A 19,327-nucleotide genomic window follows, 5' to 3' on the forward strand; every position below is an offset into this window, starting at 1 on the left:
TAATTCTGTTCCTACCATCTGACTACCCCTGGAATTCCATTGGGGAAACTGTTATTTTTAGTTTTTTTAATATTTCATTTATTTGAGAGAGAGAGAGAGCACGAGAGGGGGGATGGTCAGAGGGAGAAGCAGACTCCCCACTGAGCAGGGAGCCTGATGCAGGGCTCGATCCCAGGACCCTGGGATCATGACCTGAGCTGAAGGCAGACACTTAACTGACTGAGCCACCCACCTGCCCCCATTGGGGAAAATGTTCTAACTACCCTGACTTCAGTGGATGCTCCCTTCCCTACCTAATGGGAGCTGGAACTCAGATACTTTCTCTCAACACCACTGCAAGGCACTGCCGAAATCATCTTGAAACATTTAGGAAGACTTTACTAACGGCTCAAGGAAATTAGGAGATTACACATAGTGTAATTTGCCTAATTTTGAGGATCATAGTTCCAGCCTTTTTCTTAAGGAGTTTTTTGTTTGTTTGTTTGTTTAAGATTTTATCTATTTATTTGACAGAGAGAGAGAGTGAGAGAGCAAGCACAAGCAGTGGGAGCAGCAGAGGGAGAAGCAGACTCCCCACTGAGCAGGGGGCCTGATTGGGGGTGGGGACTCCATCCCAGGACCCTGGGACCAGCTGAGCTACCCAGGCGCCCCTATCAAGGAGTTCTTAACCACCTGCTTCCAGATCCAACTAGCCAAATTCCTTGCTGCCTTCATCCTAGCTCCTTCAGAAGAGTGGCGCTCTCCCCTCACTGTTCAGTAATGCCCTTCCTCATTCCAAATTCTTTGGTCATGCAAACAGGGAAAACAAAAGAAAACATTTCTCCTTAACTCAGCAGTTATTTTACCTTCCTTTCAAGGAGACTCATTTCATCTATGACCATTAAGTCTCATGTTTTCTAGTTTTAAATTTTGACAAATATCTACATCATCATAATATTGACTCTATTAATTAAAACAATTTACTGTTGCTTCTGAGTAGTCAAAAATATAATTTCTCAGAAGTGTGGGTTCCCCTATTTTTGCAAATTTCCTATAGAAAAATTAAGTATTAAAAATTTCTTCTCAGGGGTTTACTTAACTTTCAAAATGTTGCTACATATGTGCTTTCATAATAGCAGACTGTTGTAGTTGTAGTTTAAAATTCAGAAGTGCAAAATGACAAAATTAAGAATTCAGAACTATTACTTATATTGAATCTTACCTTTTCAAGATTACTGTATATTTACAACTGTATCCTTTAGCACTACAAATTATTGAACTGAAAGATATAAATTTGTGAGTTTGTTCTACCTTTTGTGTTTGCTTTTTCTATTTTCCTTTTCCCCCCATCTTAATGTTCTTCCTGATCTCAAAGACCTTGATACAAAGAGACTCTTCTTTGAGCTTATATCACCATGGGTTGGCTGAATATACTTAAAATGTGGTCATAAAGTAAAAATTAACAGGAAATTATCTTTTCCTTTTTATACACAAGCTTAAAATTTTTAAGGAGAATAAAATATTACTCTGCTGCTATTCAGATGCTTTACCATGGTTGATGTGACATGATGAACAATTATGAAGAACTTTGCACATGAACATGTTCTGTTCCAGTATCAAATTCTGAAAGCGATTATTTTTTACTAGAGAATACATAATTCTGAAATGACAAGCATGAATAGTAGATGACACAGCAAATCCCATTAACTGGTACTTGTCAGATTAAAGCCATAACTATGAGACATTCTCTCTGAAATGGTAGTTTAGTTCTGAAAAGTCAAAAGATACTTAAAAGCAGATAGGTTTTTAAGTAAACTACAAATAGACACACTTTAAATCACTAGGGGATTTTTGGTTGCAATTCTCTTTGGTGCATTTAACATATCACATATCATATAAATTTCATTTATTTATTCATTTTCTGTGTTCTTTCTCTGCTGCCTTCACAGACTCTAGACCAGTACTGGGTTCTTAGTAGGCACTCAAATATTTGGTGATGTATAAAGAAAAATAGTCTTATGAAATATATAACCTTATACCAGCAGTTGGAAATAGTATGTGTTTCAGGCATCTCAAAAAGTATGGCTATATATCAGAGGACAAACTTTGTCCTTGTGAATATTTCTCTGGCATTCTGGTCAAAGAATGAGTCATTCCTTATTTACAGGTTTTTAAATTTGACTTTAGCTTATTTCATGTGTGTCATGAATTAAGAAAATAACCAAATAACCCAAATCCATAGAAACTAAGCTTTCTTTTACTACCTAAGGAAAAAAAAATTTTTTTTTCTCATTTTTAAGAACTGCTTGAACTTTCAGTCAGATGTTTTTAATCTTTAGAATAGAATAGAGAGTTGCATTCTGCACTGATGAACTTCACAAAAATAGCTTTGTTTACTGAAAGAAGTACAAATGGCTTAATACCACTCTATTTAATTAAGTGAAGTCAATTTAATGTAGAGATTAGTCTTCATTCCCAACCAGGGATTCCCATTCATTTTGCTCTAGAAAATTCTCTACTTGGAAAGATAAACATTCTATATCACAGTACAGTCAGTGATAGGAATGATACATTAGCAAACTGATGTATGTATATATTGAAAACATTTTGCAGCCTAGTCATTTATTCAAAGCAAAAACCAAGAAAAGGATGCTAGTCAAAATGCAATCCAAAAGTCTTTCTGTGCCGTATTACTGATGTTTTTATCTTGTGTCTCATTCTTGTACTCATCTCTAGATGTGTAGAGTCTCTTACACTGGAAAGTGTACAATTGACTTAGTATTGCTTAATTTAACTACGTGAAGTAATTAAACTTATATGATAGTTTTCATACCCAGCCAGGCACACCTGTCCACCAATCCCTAAGCATGGTATGTCACCCATTTAATTAAGTCCTCTTTGAATGATTTCATCAACAGTTACAGAAGTAACTCTCGCTATGCAGGTTCTGTGCATGTTTGTTATATTTATGTCTAAATATTATTTTCCTTGGGGTGATCCTAAATAGCACTGCATTTTTATATTTGGTTTCTGCTTATTTGATGTTAGGATGTAGAAATGCAGTTTAATTTCATATTTTGACCTTGTATCCTGTAACTTCACTAATTATTAGTAATAGATTTTTTGATAAATTATTTTGGATTTCCTGCACAGACAATTATATAGTCTGTAAATAGAGACAGTTTTACTTCTCCCTCTCCAATATTTAGACTGGTTAGAATTTAAAATACCATGTTAAAAAAAAAAAGAAAGAAAGAAACTGCTATGTTTAATGGGGTTGTGACAGCAGGCGTTATTGTCTTCTCAATATTAGAGGGAAACCTTCTGTCTTTTCACCATTAAGTCTGATGTTAGCTGTGGTTTTGGGCTTTTGTTATTTTTTTTTTTAAAGATTTATTTATTTATTTATTTATTTATTTATTTATTTATTTATTTATTTATTTTGAGAGGCAGAGTGTGAGAGAGAGCACGAGCCCGGGAGGGGCAGAGGGAGAAGCACACTCCCCGCTTAGCAGGGAGCCCCACTAGGGGGCTCCAACCCAGGACCCTGGGATCATGACCTGAGCCAAAGGCAGACACTTAACTGACTGAGCCACCCAGGTACCCTTGGGTTTTGTTATTGCTGTTGTTGTTAGGAGTCTTTTTATTTGTTTTTGCAGCATGTCTGTTGAATTTTATCAAATTATTCTTCATCTATTAATGTGATCATGTGATTGTCCCTCGTTATCCTGTGGAAACAGTGGATAAAACTGACTGATTTTCAAATATTGAACCAGCTTTGTATACCTGGAACCAAACCCACCTGGACTTTTGGTGGGTCATATAATTATTTTTATACATTGTTTGATTTGGTTTTCTAATTTATTTTTGAGGTTTTTTTACTTCTAAGTATATAAGAGAGATACTGTTCTCTAGTATTCTTTTTTGTTTGTGTTGTACTTGTCTGGTTTGGGCATCATTTAATACTAGATTCATGAAATGAGTTCAAAAATGCAACCTTCCTCTTGTAGTTTTGGGAAAAGGTTATATAAAATGGTTTAAATTCCTCTTTGAATATTTGGCAAAACTCTCCAGTAATAATCTCAGGATACAGATTACTTTTCAGAAGATTTTAATTGCAAATATAAATTATTTAATCATATTAGACCATTTGGTTTATTTTTTTTCCAAGTTTGGTTGTTTGTTGTCTTCAGGAAACTAATCCATTTCTTAGTGAATTCAAAGAAGAAAGTTTTTCATAGTATTCCCTTATTTTAATGACTGCAGGGGCTTTTTTGATATTCTCTATTTTATTCCATGCATCTGAGATGTGTGTTTTCAGTGTTTTTATCTCTGTCACTCTTGCTAAAGACTTAACATTATTGTTTATTTTTTGTCTAAAAAACAGATTTTACCTTGCTAATTTTTGCTAAAGTTACTCTTTTTAATTTCATTGACCTGCATTCTTATCTTTACCTTCTTTTTGCCTACTTTAGATTTATTTTGTTCCGTTTCTAGTTTCTTGAGTTAGGAACTTAGATTATTGATTTGAGATATTCAGTCTTTCCTAATGTAAGCATAGTGCTATAAATTTCACTCTCAGAACTGTTTTGTGTGTATGCAATAACTTTTGATGTTGTATTTTCTTTTTTTTTAAGATTTTATTTATTTATTTGAGAGAGAGAATGAGATAGAGAGCATGAGATGGGGGAGGGTCAGAGGGAGAAGCAGACTCCCCGCTGAGCGGAGAGCCCGAAGTGGGACTCGATCCCGGGACTCCAGGATCATGACCTGAGCCGAAGGCAGTCGCTTAACCAACTGAGCCACCCAGGCGCCCCACTTTTGATGTTGTATTTTCATTTTCATTCAGTTTAGTGTATTTTTTAATTTTCCTTTGAGACTTTCTCTTCGAACCATGGAATATTTACAATTTTGTTGTTTAATTTCTACATCTTTGAAGATTTTTCTCGTCATTAAATTTGTTAATGTTTGTTTTATAATCCAGTATATGATCTATGTTGTTGATTGTTCCACAGACACATGAAAAGAATATATATTCTAATTTTGCTAGGTGGAATGCTCTATAAAATCCATTAGATCCTTTTGGTTGATGGTACTGTTAATTTCTATATCTTTGCTGATTTTTTTAGCCAATATAAACTGTTGAGACTGGGGTGCTTAAGTCCTCAACCAAAACCATGCATTTGTCTATTTCTTCTTTCAGTTCTCTTGGCTTTTGTTTTATGTATTTTGAAGTGTTGTTTAAAGAATAAAAATTTAGGGTTGCTATATATTCTTGGTCAATTAATTTTTTTTTAAGATTTATTTATTTATTTGAGAGAGAGAGGGAGAGAACACGCCAGTGCCGGGGGAGGGGCAGAGGGAAAGCGAGAATTCCAAGCTGTCTCCCCGCTGAGCACAGAGCCAAGAGCTGAGCCAGGACTCCATCCCAGGACCCTGAGATCACAATCTGAGCTGAAATCAAGAGTTGGCTGCTTAACCAACTGAGTCACCGGGTGTCCTTTGGTCAACTAATGTTTTTGTTATTATATAGTGTTGCCTTTTTTCCCTGGGTTTTTTTTTTTTTTAAATTTATTTATTTATTTGATAGAGAGAGATTGAGCATGAGCACAGGCACGGGGTGTGGGAGAGGGAGAAGCAGCCTCTCGGCTGAGCAGGGAGCCTGATGTGCAGCTTGATCCCAGGACCCTGAGATCATGATCTGAGCCAAAGGCAGACACGTAACTGAGTGAGCCACCCAGGTGCCTCTGTCTCTGGTAATTTTTTTGCCCTAAAGTCTAATTCATCTGATATTAATATACCCACTGCTGCTTACTTTGATTAATATTTGAATTTTATGTTATTCCCATCCTCTTAACATATATCATTATGTTTGAACTGAGTTTCTTTTGGACAATTTATAGATGGGTTAGGATTTTTAATCCATCAAACAATTTCTTTTAATTGGAATATTTTTTTAAAGATTTTATTTATTTATTTGACAGAGAGAGACACAGTAAGAGAGGGAACACAAGCAGGGGGAATGGGAGAGGGAGAAGCAGGCTTCCTGCTGAGCAGGGAGCCTGACGTGGGGCTCAATCCCACGACCCTGGGATCATGACCTAAGCCAAAGGCAGACGCTTAATGACTGAGCCACTCAGGAACCCCTAATTGGAATATTTTGGTCATTTCCACTCATAAAATTAATTGACATGTTAGAGCTGAAGTCTGCCATTTTATTATTTGTTTTATTATATTCTTCCTGTTTCTCATTTCTGTTTTTTTTTTTAATTTCCCTCTGATTAGTTACTTGAACAGTTTTAGAATTCCATTTTGAGGGGCGCCTGTGGGACTCAGTTGGTTAAGCAGGTGACTCTTGCTTTGGGATTGGGCCCCATGGGGGCGCTCCATGCTCAGAAGGGAGTCTGTTTGAGGATTCTAACTCCCTCCCCCTTCGTCCCTCCCCTGACACATGCTCTCTCAAATAAATAAATAAATCTTTTAAAAGAAAAGAATTCAATTTTTTTGATTCAATTTTGATTTATTTATGTATTTGAATACATTGCTATTTGAAGTTTCCTTGGTAGTTGTTCTAGTATTACAATATACATATGCAACTAATCACAGACTACCGGTATCAACATTTACCACTTCAAGCAAAGTATCAAAACTTTATTGTCTTTTTATAAAACTGAAAATCTATACTCATTTAACAATTTCTCATTCTTCCCCTGCCCCAGACTCTGGCTACCACTCATCTACTTTCTGTCTCTGTGATTTCGACAACTCTAAGTACTTCATATAAGCGAAATAATACAGTATTTATATTTTTGTGACTGACTTATTTCGTTTAGCGTATGTCTTCAAGGTTCGTCAAAGCTGTAGCATATTTCAAAATTGTCTTCCTTTTTAAGGATGAATAATACTCCATTGTGTGTATATACTACATTTTTATACACAATCATTTACTGATGGACATTTAGAATTCCTCCGTGTTTTAGCTATACTGAATAATACTGCTGTGATCATGAATGTACAAATAAATCTTTGAGATTGTTTTTTTCCCATTTCTTTTTGTTATATCCTTAGAAGTGGAATTGCTGGGTCATATAGTAATTCTATCTTCGATTATTTATAGAATTTCCATACTGTTTTGCATAGCAGCTGTACCTACCATTTTACATTCATACCAACAATGCATAAATATTCCAATTGCTCCACATCCTCACCAACAACTGTTATTTTCTGTTTTGTTTTTTTTTTTCTTTAACATCAGTCACCCTAACAGGTGAGAGGTTGTATCTCATTGTAGTTTTGATTTGCATTCCCCCGGTTAATGACGTTGAGTATCTTTCCATGGACTTATTATTCATTTGTGTATCTTCTTTGGAGAAATGTATTTTCAATCTTTTTGCCCATTTTTCAATCAGGTTGTCTGTTTGTTTGTTGTTTTAATTCTTGTATTCTGGATATTAATCCCTTATCAGAAAAATGATTTGCAAATACTTTCTCTCATTCTCTGGGTAACCTTTTTACTCTCTTGATATTGTCATTTGGTGAACAAAATATTTAATTTTAATGAAGTTCAATTTGCCTATTTTGTTTCTTTGCTAACTATGCATTTAGAGTCATATGCAAGAAATCATTGCAAAATCCAGAGTTGTGAAGCTTTTGCTTTATGTTTTCTTCTAAGAATTTTATACTTTGAGGTCTTATATTTGGGTCTTTGATCCATTTTGAGATGTTTGTTTATGGTATTAGGAGAGGATCCAGTTTCATGCTTTTGCATGTGAATATCCAGTTTTTTCAACAGCATTTGTTGTCAAGACTGTTTCCCCATTGAATAATCTTGCCACTTTGTCAAAAATCATTTGACCATGCCTGTGTGGTTTTTTTTCTTTTTCTTAGCTGATCTTCCTACTCAATTCCATTGGCTTATAGGTCCATCTGCCTTTTTGCCAGCACCACATTGATTGTTTTAGTTGCTAAAGTTTTGTAGTTAAATTTTGAAATCAGGACGTGTGTGAGTCTCTCAGCTTTGTTCTTTTTTTCAAGATTTTTTGACTATTTGGGATACTGTGAGATTCCATATGAATTTTAATATGTAATTTTTTATTTTTGCAAAAGAATACCATTGGATATTTTGATAGGGATTGCACTGAATCTTTAGGTGATGATCAGTGGTATTGACATCTTATCAATATTAAGTCTTCCAATTCATAAACATGGGATGGGTTTCTGTGTAATTAATTTTTTTCAACGTTTTGTAATTTTCATCATACAAGTCTTTAATTTCATGCTTAAGTTAATTTCTAAGTATTTTGTTATTTTTGATGTTATTGTAAGTGGAATTGCTTTTGTAATTTCCTATTCAGATTGTTCATTGTTAGTGTATAGAAACGCAACTTATTTTTATCTTTTTCTTTTGTATCCTGCTAATTTGCTGAATTGATTTATTAGTTGTAACAATATTTTTGTGTATAGAAACTTTAGGGTTTTTACATACAAGATCATATCATCTGCAAACAGAATTAATTTTACTTCATCCTTTCCAATTTAGATATCTTTATTTCTTTTACTTGCCAAATTTCTCTGGCTGGAACTTTCAGGACTATGTTGAGTAGAATTGGTGAAAGCCATCACCTTTGCCTTGTTTCTGGTTGTACAGGAAAAGCTTTCAGTCTTTCAACACTGAGTATAAATTTTATGGGAATATATGGATTTAATTTTATTGAGAGATTTTCCTTCTATGTAAGCATGTTGAGTGCTTTTATCAAGAAAGAGTGTTGAATTTTGTTGAATGCTTTTTCTGTACCAGTTGAGATGATCATGTGGTTTTTACCCCCTTTATTTTGTTAATGTCCTGTATTACATCAACTGATTTTTACATGTTAAATCATCTTTGCATTCCACCAACAAATCCCACTTGGTCATGGTGTAAAAGTCTTGTAATATGCAGCTGAATTTGGTTTGCCAATATTTTGTTGAGGATTTTTAAATCATTGTTCATAAAGAAAGAAAAGAATAGAGGCAGGTAATGGCTGGGAGGAAGGCAAAAGTGTTGCGCTGTGGGCAGCGAAGATGACAGAAAGCCCATCTCCGTAGGTGTTAAAGATTTCCACACAGTGCTCACTCCTGTGAACGGGGGGCTGTGTCCTTTCTCATCTCCATTCAGGAAGGAGCCAAATATCATCCAAAGTGTGAGCAAGGTGGGCTGAGGTAATACTGCTTCTCCTGTTCTTGACTCTTTGGAATCATCGTCAGCAATGAAACTATGATGTATAGATTTAGGATTTCTAGGACATCCTTGTATCAAGTAGACTGTTTCTGGGGCAAACAAGTGACATTTGAAAATCAAGCAGTCTCATCATGCTTTTGTTTGTTTCTTTGGGAAAATACCTATAGGGAAATCAAATCCTACTGAGATATGTATTTCTCACAGGGTTGATGCTCCAAAATAAAACTTAAACCATAACTTGAAAAAAATTAAAAAAAAATAAAGTAAGGGACTTATTTCTGTCATTTTCTTTTGTCCTTTATTTCCTACATTACATCTTTTCTGTTTAGTTGATATTTGGTAGTGAAATGTTTAAATTCTTATTTCCTTTTATGTATATTCTGTAGCTAATTTATTTATAGTTACCATGGGGCTCATATTTGACATTCTAAAACTATAACACTAATTTGAATTTATATTAACCTAACTTCAATAACTTACAAAAACTCTGCTCCTTTACACCTCTATCTGTATTGGTTGTGGATGTTGATGTCACAAAATTACATCTTTATACATTCTATGCCCCCCAAAATAAACTAGTAATTCTTTTAAATGCATTAGTCTCTTAAATTAGGTAGGAAGCGAAATGTGGAGTTATAAACTAATGTTAAAATAATGCTAGCTTTTAGACTAATAATTTTTCATATTAATCTTTTAAATCATGTAGAAAAAAGGTAACATTATGAAGTAGTTAACTGTAATACTAGATTTTTTTTTTTTTAATTGCCAGTGAATTGCCTTTCTTGAGAATTCTTTTTATAACTCCAGGTTACAATCTAATGTTCTTTCATTTCACCCAGCAGGATTCCCCTGAGCATTGCTTGCAGGGCAGGCCTAGTTGTAAGGAACTCCCTCAGCTTTTTTTTTTTTTATTATTATGTTATGTTAATCACCATACATTACATCATTAGTTTTTGATGTAGTGTTCCATGATTCATTGTTTGCATATAATACCCAGTGCTCCATTCAGTATGTGCCCTCTTTAATACCCATCACCAGGCTAACACATTCCCCCACCCCCTCCCCTCTAGAACCCTCAGTTTGTTTCTCAGAGTCCATAGTCTCTCATGGTTCATCTCCCTCTCAGATTTCCCCCCCTTCATTTTTCACTTCTTGCTACCTTCTTCTTTTTTTTTTTAAACATATAATGCATTATTTGTTTCAGAGGTACAGGTCTGTGATTCAACAGTCTTACACAATTCACAGTGCTCACCATAGCACATACCCTCCCCAATGTCTATCACCCAGCCACCCCATCCCTCCCACCCCCCACCACTCCAGCAACCCTCAGTTTGTTTCCTGAGATTAAGAGTTCCTCATATCAGTGAGGTTATATGATACATGTCTTTCTTTGATTGACTTATTTTGCTCAGCGTAATACCCTCCAGTTCCATCCACATTGCAAATGGCAAGATTCCATTCCTTTTGATGGCTGCATAATATTCCATTGTGTATATATATACACCACATCTTCTTTATCCATTCATCTGTCGGTGGACATCTTGGCTCTTTCCATAGTTCCTCAGCTTTTTTTTTTTTTAGAAGAATGTTTTAATTTCCCCCACACTGTTGAAGGGCAGTTTTGCCAGATATAATGATCTTGGTTGACAGCTTTTTTTGTTTTTTTTGTTTTGTTTTGTTTTTTGTTTGTTTTTCCAGTTAGTGCTTGTAATATATTGCCTACTGCTTCCTCGCTTTCAAAATTTCTGATGAGAAATCTGCTGATAATCTTATTGAGAATCAATTGTATATTATGTGCCAATTTTCTCTTGCTGCCTTCAGGATTTTCTCTCTGTCTTTGGCTTTTAATAATTTGACTGAAATGTGCCTTGGTGTGAGTCTCTTTGAGTTCATTTTGTTTGGAGTTCATTGAACATTTTAGATGGGTGTGTTAATGTTCATGAAATTTAAGACATTTCAGCAATTATTTCTTCAAATGTTCTTTGCTCCTTTCTCTCTGTCTTCACCTTTTGAAACTTCTACTGCATGCATGTTTGTTTTCTAGGTGATGTCCCATAAGGCCCCTAGGCTCTGTTCACTTTTCTTCAACCTTTTTTTTTCTTTCTGCACCTCAGACTCAATAATTTCCATAACCTTATCTACAAGATTGCTGATTCTTTTTTTTTTTTTTTTTGCCTGTTCAAACCTGCCTTTGAATTTATTATACTTTTCACTTCCAGATTTTTTTTTGTTTCTTTTTAGGCTTTCTCCTTATTAATATTTTCATTTTGTTTATACATAAACTTCCTGACTTTATATTCTTCTTTAGTTCTTTGACCATCTCCAAATCAGTTATTTTAAAGTCTTTATCTAGTAGATCTGCTAGTAGGTTATTTTTCAGAAACAGTTTCACTTGATTCTTTTTTCTCTTTGAATGGGCCATACTTTCCAGATTTTTTGTGTGCTTTGTGTTTGTGTGTGTGTGTGCATGTTGTAAAACTGGACATTTGAGTCTAATAATATAACACTAGAAATCATATTGTCCTTCCCTGAGTTTTCTATTTTTAAAATAATTTTTGCTTAGCTTTTTTTTTTAATTCAACTTTTATAGGTGGTCATTGTGCCAAGTATTTGTATCAGATGTCAGCTTAAGTTCTTCTCAGGCTTTTTCTGAATCTGTGCTCTTTTATTGGACATATACAGCTGCTTTATAACTGTAACTGTATATACACTTGCATGTACATGTCCTGGCCTTTAAAGTCTGACTCCCAAAGGAGAAAAAGAGAAAATTAAGGTGGTGGTAAAGAGCACTTAATCCCCTCAGAAGTCACTTCTGCCAGGAGGGAAGTGGCGGGAGGTATGGCAACAATGGCCGCCCATCTCTTTGTCTGGACCTCTGTGATCAGAAGCAGCAATCAGTGATCAAAATATAGATTCCCAATACTTGGAGGACAGGGTCATTGTTTGCTCACTCTGGCTCCTGAAAGCTGTGTGCAGGCTGCTCTAGGAAATGTGCACAGCTGCCTGATGTTGGACTGGGAATGGAAGATGTGCAGCAGCTACTGTACTAAGAGCTAAAAGTAACTACAATTTATTGTCCAAGTTTTCCCCCTGGAAGTTTCAGGCCTTCAAACAGAGTCCAGAACTCCAAAATTACATTAGACGTACCCTGCCAATGCAATTGTTGTTCAGGTGAAGAAACAGATTCCCTGTGCTTCTTATTCTGCCATCTTGCCAGAATCCTCTCCTTCCCCTTGCTTTTTTGAAAAGTATGTATGGTTAAACAATATGGCACTTAATTTTCTTCTGTTTTACATTTATAAATATTGTATTATAACACATATCATTTTCAGACACTTAAATTTTCTTCATGTAACATTTTATTTCAAATACTTAAACAATGCTCCCTTTGTGACACTCTGTTAACACATGAAATAGCAGATGTCTCTTATACATTCATTTCACACTTTGAGGGACTAGCAAACTGTTTTCCAAATTGCTGCATTAATTCCAGGGGATAAGAGATGGATTTCTGTAGCTGCAATGAAGGACATTGACTATGACTTTTGATTTTTTGCAATAATTGTATACAGGTTTATTTTGTCATGACAGTGATAGAAACAAAAAACAGAAAGACACCCAGTAATTCACAGACTAATGCCATTGTAGAAGTCTACAAAGGATATTCTCTGAATACAATAAGAAAGTGTATATATAATCATTGCCTAAGCAATTCAGTGTAAATGAGAGAAATATGAGATTCATGAAAGTATCTGTTAAATGTACAATTGCATGCATAAATTTTCATTTCTGTGGTTGTATTCCTTAGTGTTTGGTGCATAACAAACTATCCAAAATTTTAGTAACTTGAAAAAATAAGTAGTTATTATTGCTTATGTGACTATGAGTTAGCTAAGAATCTCTAGTCTTGGCTCTTGCATGTTTCTGTGGTTGACTGTGAGTCAGATAAGTACTTTTGGTGACTTCTCAAATGTCCAGGGCCTCAGATGGGACAATTAGTCTCTCCTCTGTGTGAGCGCTCATCAGTCAGCAGGCTCTTCTGGGCTTGTTATTTCCACTGGAAAAGTTCTGAGAGAAAGTGGAAATATGCAAAGCTTTTTGAGCCCTGGTTCCAGTACTAACATATTTTTCATTTTGTGGAAACTACTGATCAAGCCCAGCATAGATTTAAGTGGTAAGGAACTAGACACTCTTATTGGGAGATGCTGTGGGCCAATTTGCAAAAGGTCTGAGTACAGGAAAGAGTTAAGAATTATGACCCTTTTTACAATCTCTGTCATGGTTTTGAAAGATGTGATTTTTTCCTGTCTCTATTATCCTAAGTTGACTGATAAATCAGCTCATTGCCTTGGCACAGTAATCTTATAAAATGTATTTTGAAATGCAAGCCAAGAAAACATCACTGTGTCATTTATTATGTTTCTGTAAGTATTATGAAAATAATTAATAATTATTTTGGCATTCTTGAAGCAAAACCCTAAAATGTCATTAATTCCTACCCCCTGTATTGTGGAATGCTTGTTACTAGTCTGCAACATGAAGGTAAATCCTGACCCTTGTGTTTATAGCACACTGCAGTATGCATGCTTTTAACTACCCTTGGCAAGTTTAATTTGAGGTTGTCATTCTATTGGAACATACTTTATTTTGTAACAAAAGACTCATGTTTGGAGGACACAGAATGTCTTTTGTTAACTATAATAGGGTGCTGGAGTGAGTTTGGGCAAGAAGAAAGCTTACTGCAGTTCTGCTGACATCAGTTGTAGCAGAGCTTGATTTGTTTTGTTTTGTTTTGTTTTGTTTTTATCTTTTTGTAACATCAAAGCTGATAGAATTTTTCAAACAGTGACAAACATTCCATTTTAAAAGCTCTGACTTGTGAAATTCTTATTGTTCATAAAATGGAAAAAAAGTTGTTTTGAAAACACATCAAAATTTACTTTCCAGTTGAATAATGATGCTTTCTTTGTCTTACAAGTCTATGAAGAAACCCTATGTTGAAACCCAAGTAGGATTTGGATAATGTTGTGCCTCATTAAGTAATGATTGTTTAAAATGTCTATATAGATGAATAATGTTCCAAAATACTTTAGATTTCATTTATTTAATTTTCTTTCTTTAACTTTTCAACACTTATGCCTGAATTTGTTTTCTTCAGTGGTATTTGTGGTACAGTGTTTTCGGTGAATAACAATTAATGAAAATCCAGCATAGGGCATACAGTCAATATGAATATATCTGTATTAAATGATATACCTTGAATAACTGAAGTCAGGAATGTGTTTGTAAAGTCATGAGTATTCTCTTAAATTTCTCATTTAAAATTTTTCTATTCAATTACTAAATCAAAAAAATAGAGTTGGATTTCTGGTTCTAAAGAAACTGGAGTAGCATAAGTTTTGCCCATTTCTTACACAAGTACAGCTTAAGATCCTAGACATTATATATAAAACATGCATATTATGACCTGGAAAGGCAGAGATAGAAAGGCAGACCAGTCAGTGAACTTAGAACCTGAGGAAAGACATGGTAACCAGGTCCCTAGAATTTCTTTTTTTGCCTTGTATTTCCCAGTTGGCAGAAACTTTGAATCCTTCCCTTCTTGGATTTTCTTAAGAAAATAAATTATTCTACTTACCTTCTTTAGGTATAGACTTAATAGCATTAACAAGTTCAGGGTTCTTTTTGTTTTTTAATTTTTATTTGGCTTCTTTGTTTCATTCGTGGTGTTACATTATGAAGTCTTTGCGGAGACACCAACTACTGTTTAAAAGTAAAACATCAACAGGTGGTTGTGGAATTGAAGTCGGTGAGTATGTGAACTAAAGACATAAACTGAGACATTTAGCCATCGGGTTTCCTTTTCCTTTTTCACTTGTACTTGGTACTGCTTGCCCCTGGGGATGTAAGTATTACTTAGGGCAATACCTGTTCCCCTCTATAACCACAGAAACCAGGTGTGGAGCTGCCAGAGTGATGACAGCACATTGTTCTCTAAGCAGTGTTCCTACTCTTGCACCTCAATAGGGACCTGTGGAACAAGGACATGTTTCATTTGTTTGTTTTTACTTGGAGAGGTTTGATGTATATTTATTATTTCTGAAATAAAACCCATGGAATACATCTATAGGAAAAAAGAAATGCAGAAAATGGGATCAGGTTAAATAATTAGTTCATGGAAAACAACTAAAGAAACAACAAAAGCTTAAATTTTATGTACCTTGAGATACAATATTGAGAATTGTACTGCAATTGATATTATTCTCACTTAATGCATAATTCTGAATCATCAAATTTATGAATTAAAAAATAACCCTCATCACAGGCAGGGTTTCCCAAGGCTGCAGTCATGTGTCAGCTGGGCTATGTTCTGATCCTGAGCTCAGGGTCTTTTTCCAAATCCATATAAGTCATTGGCAGAATCCAGTGTTTTGTGTTTGTGGAACTGATTTCCCTATTTTTATGTTGCATCAGCCAGTGGCTGCTCTGAGCTCCTACTAGCAGCCTTCTGAAGGTCTTAGGTATATGGTCTTCCCCAACAAGGCAGTTTGCTTCTTCAAAGGTGGAGAATCTTTCCCAGTTTGAATCTCTGACCCTTTGTAAGACCTCCCCTCCCTTGGCCAAATCTGGTCACCTTAAGATAATCTCCCTCAAATTGGTTGACTCAAAATTAACTGATTTTGCAAAATCCCTTTGTGTTTGTCATCTAATGGAAACCCATCACAGAAGTGAAATACACCATAGTCACAAGCTCAAACCACGATCATGACATCAGAGGGGAAGAGATCATACAGTGTATGTACCAGGGCATGGGAATCTAGGAGCCAGTCCAGAATTATTCCTACCATAGTCCAGAAGCTTATGTTCTACTTTAGGGTTCTCAATATGACTAAGGTTCAGATTTCTCTGTGGAGCTTATTAAAAAGTCATATATTATTAATCAATAATATAAGCCTCTGTATAGATCTGAATTGGATGTATCTGTTGAATCATATATATATATCTTTGATGAGCTATGCAAGCAATTTCTCTGCAGCCAGCTGTATGCCTCTGGAACTTCTCCTGATAATCACTGCTCTATTAAATATAATATTTCACTTGTTTATCATTTTAATAAAGTGTTAGAGCATTTTGAAAACTATGATTGAGTTCATGGGAGGACAAATAACATCAATGGGATCATTAAAAATGAAGTGGCAAAGGCAGAAACATCATTCTAGCCTTTGGAATTAGCAATGTGTTAACAGGCCTTGATGTATAGAGGCTAACCCTCTCTCCCTCAGTATAAAAGTGAGTTAATAACTATGTCTCATTAAAAATAATGGCATCAAATCAAAGACTATTCCTCACAAGGAGTGCTTTTATTTTTTTTTTATTTATTTTTTTTTAAAGATTTATTTATTTATTCATGAGAGACAGAGAGAGAGAGAGAAGCAGAGGGAGAAGCAGGCTCCCAAGGAGCAGGGAGCCCGATGCGGGACTCGATCCCAGGACCCTGGGATCATGACCTGAGCCGAAGGCAGACGCTTAACCATCTGAGCCACCCAGGCGCCCACAAGGAGTGCTTTTAAATGATATCAATAATTTAAACTTGGAGTCTAATTCTAAAGGCTGTGGTATTGGCAGCTTATATCTAAATGCTGACTACTGACAGATACTATTTTGGGCAGATTACCAAATAGGCTTTTGTACTTTTTTTATAAGCCAATTTCCCCAAAATGTGTTCTGCAGAACTCAATCTTATGACATTAGCCATTTGGGAAATACTTATGATGTTATTTTTCCCCTTGGTGATTCACAAGGTTTTGAGTTACTCCTAGAAATTCACAAAGAAATGTGTTAAAAATGTATATGATATAAACATAAATGGGTTGCATGTCTTCCTTATGGATAAAGTGAATAAATTTCAGTGTATAGATTTTATTGCCTCTATTTTGAATGCTCATAGGACTTTTACTTTTTCTTTCTGCATCTAGACTATTCCCCAGAATGTTGAGATTGCCAGAGAAGTGACCTCTGAAAAAGGAAAATATTGCTCTACCTAAATTCAGGTAAGACCATTACTTTTCAAAAAGTCATTGTGGGTAAATTAATAAAAAAAATATTCATTTTTCTACATTTCTATTACAAGTTGTTTTCTTCAATATTAAGCTTTATGAAGCCTCTTTCCTCTAGAACAATATAAGAATTTTTTTTTTTTTTTTAATTTCCTGGTTTGGAGAGGGGAGCAACACTCCAAACATATGTTAATGTTCAATAGTTAGACTTCACTTAGACATAGCTTTCCACCATATTTACTTAAACAACTGTATTAAATTTATATTGTTCCTTTAATGAGCATCATTCAGAGGAAAGAGCAATATAAATTAGTTTTTCTGAAGCTTACTTTATTAGGTGAGGGGTTCATGACTCCTGATCAAGGTGAGAACTGGTGTCACACGCTTTTGTGACACACATTCTGCAGTCCTGGAGAAAGGGTAAATATGTGCCCATACAAGGGGAGACCTTGGCTAAGTGTTCTAAAATGCTTCACAGCATGCCTAGGGAACGATCACATTCTCCGTTGTTTATTCAGAACAAAGGATGAGAACAGGTAATGAAAATTAGTAAAGTAAATTGAATATGCCTTCAGAAAGGGAGCTTGAATCAGTAGAGGCAAAGCAGGTGCAAAATGAGTAGAAGTCTCTGACTTTGGCTCTAGGACAAATATTACTTTTGGAAGGACTCATACTCTATTTACTAGGAAAAGCAGAATCTGGTCACTAAAGTCTAGGATTGAAGTTACTAAATCTACTTTCCTAATAAATTTTCACAGTATTTTTGAGTTCTTATTTCCTGTCATGCAAGGACTTATATTATGGTTTTAGTGAGACTCATGAAACTCATTGTCATCTATTATGTTTAAAGGAACATTAACACTTAAAAGTGTGTTGTGTACGTATTGTTGTATTAAATTATATTTAAATGCAATATTAAAATGTCAGGAATTCTTGAGTATATATCTGTGTTTTATGAAAATCATAGAGTTCTGGGAGTAAATGCATCCACACAGATGGCCTATTAGCGGATTTCCCAGACTGTGTTCTTGAGGAGTATGGCAAAGTTCAGAGTCACTTAAGATAATAAACAACTAGATCTGAAGTTGTTCTGGTTACTCAATATTCTAAAGTATTTAATAATAAATATTTAGAACAGAACCCACATAATGCCATATTAATCACAATAGCACCCAGATAGAGACAGATTGCTAATAGATTCATTTTTCCTTCCTCCCTGAATCCTGATCACTAACCACCTGAATGCAGGTAGTTTTTGGCCTCATGTTAAAACACAAATCATTCTCATCATTTGGATAAACCTAGAAAAATTCTAAAGCACATTTTCCAAGGAATCAAAAGGACCACATCCCAGTGCATCAGAAAATTATATCCAAGGTTTTCAAATTATTTTTTATCACTAGACTGTTTTCATAGTTAGAACTTTTCTCTGAATAAAATATCAGAGAGAAGCCCAAAAGATAAAAGAGAGGGGTAAAAAAAAATATATTGAAACAGGAGTGGGTGTTCCAGAACTACTTGATTTCTTTACCTCTGCTTTTCCTTACCTCTGAATCCATTCCTCATTCCCCCAAACCCTACAGATCTGACAAACATTAATATTTCCTGGAAGCCTGTGATTCTTTGGCTTCTCAGTTCTTTGTTTTGAAGCCCATGTGGAAGCATTAACTTAAACAGAGACAGAGAGCGAAACCTAGAAGTGGGAATTGCCAGAACTATGCTGTGCTAGCCAGAAATTGAAAAGTGATTGCTGTGCGAGAGAGATCATTTATTACCTACTTAGGTTTCCCAGTGTCAGGTGTTGCCCTGTACGTGTTCACTGTCACCATTGTGCAAAGCTCCCTCTACATGATTTCAAAGTATCATACCCTGTAAATGCTGTTGGAAGCCCAAGAGAGGTACCTATAAATGAAAACAGGGAGAAAGGCAGTCATAAGGAGAGTAATGGAAATTCATTTGAGGGTAGCTATTACGTCACAACAAATAGTTAATATTTTATTTAAAAAAAATCTCTAGATGCATTTCAAACATTTCTCTATATCTTAGGTATATATCTTTGCCTCCTATGTTTGTT

General features: G+C 35.0%; 1 protein-coding gene across 1 annotated transcript in view; it reads left to right on the forward strand.

The window, feature by feature from the left end:
* SNTG1 (syntrophin gamma 1) overlaps nucleotides 1-19,327 on the forward strand; it is a 942,975-nt gene that overhangs the window by 282,559 nt on the left and 641,089 nt on the right. Inside the window, exon 2 of the mRNA XM_027616083.2 lies at nucleotides 17,173-17,247. The gene's annotated coding sequence lies outside the window, so the exon portion shown is untranslated. The remainder of the gene's footprint in view (nucleotides 1-17,172; nucleotides 17,248-19,327) is intronic.

Source organism: Zalophus californianus, chromosome 4, assembly GCF_009762305.2.
Source record: "Zalophus californianus isolate mZalCal1 chromosome 4, mZalCal1.pri.v2, whole genome shotgun sequence".
NCBI lineage: Eukaryota > Metazoa > Chordata > Mammalia > Carnivora > Otariidae > Zalophus > Zalophus californianus.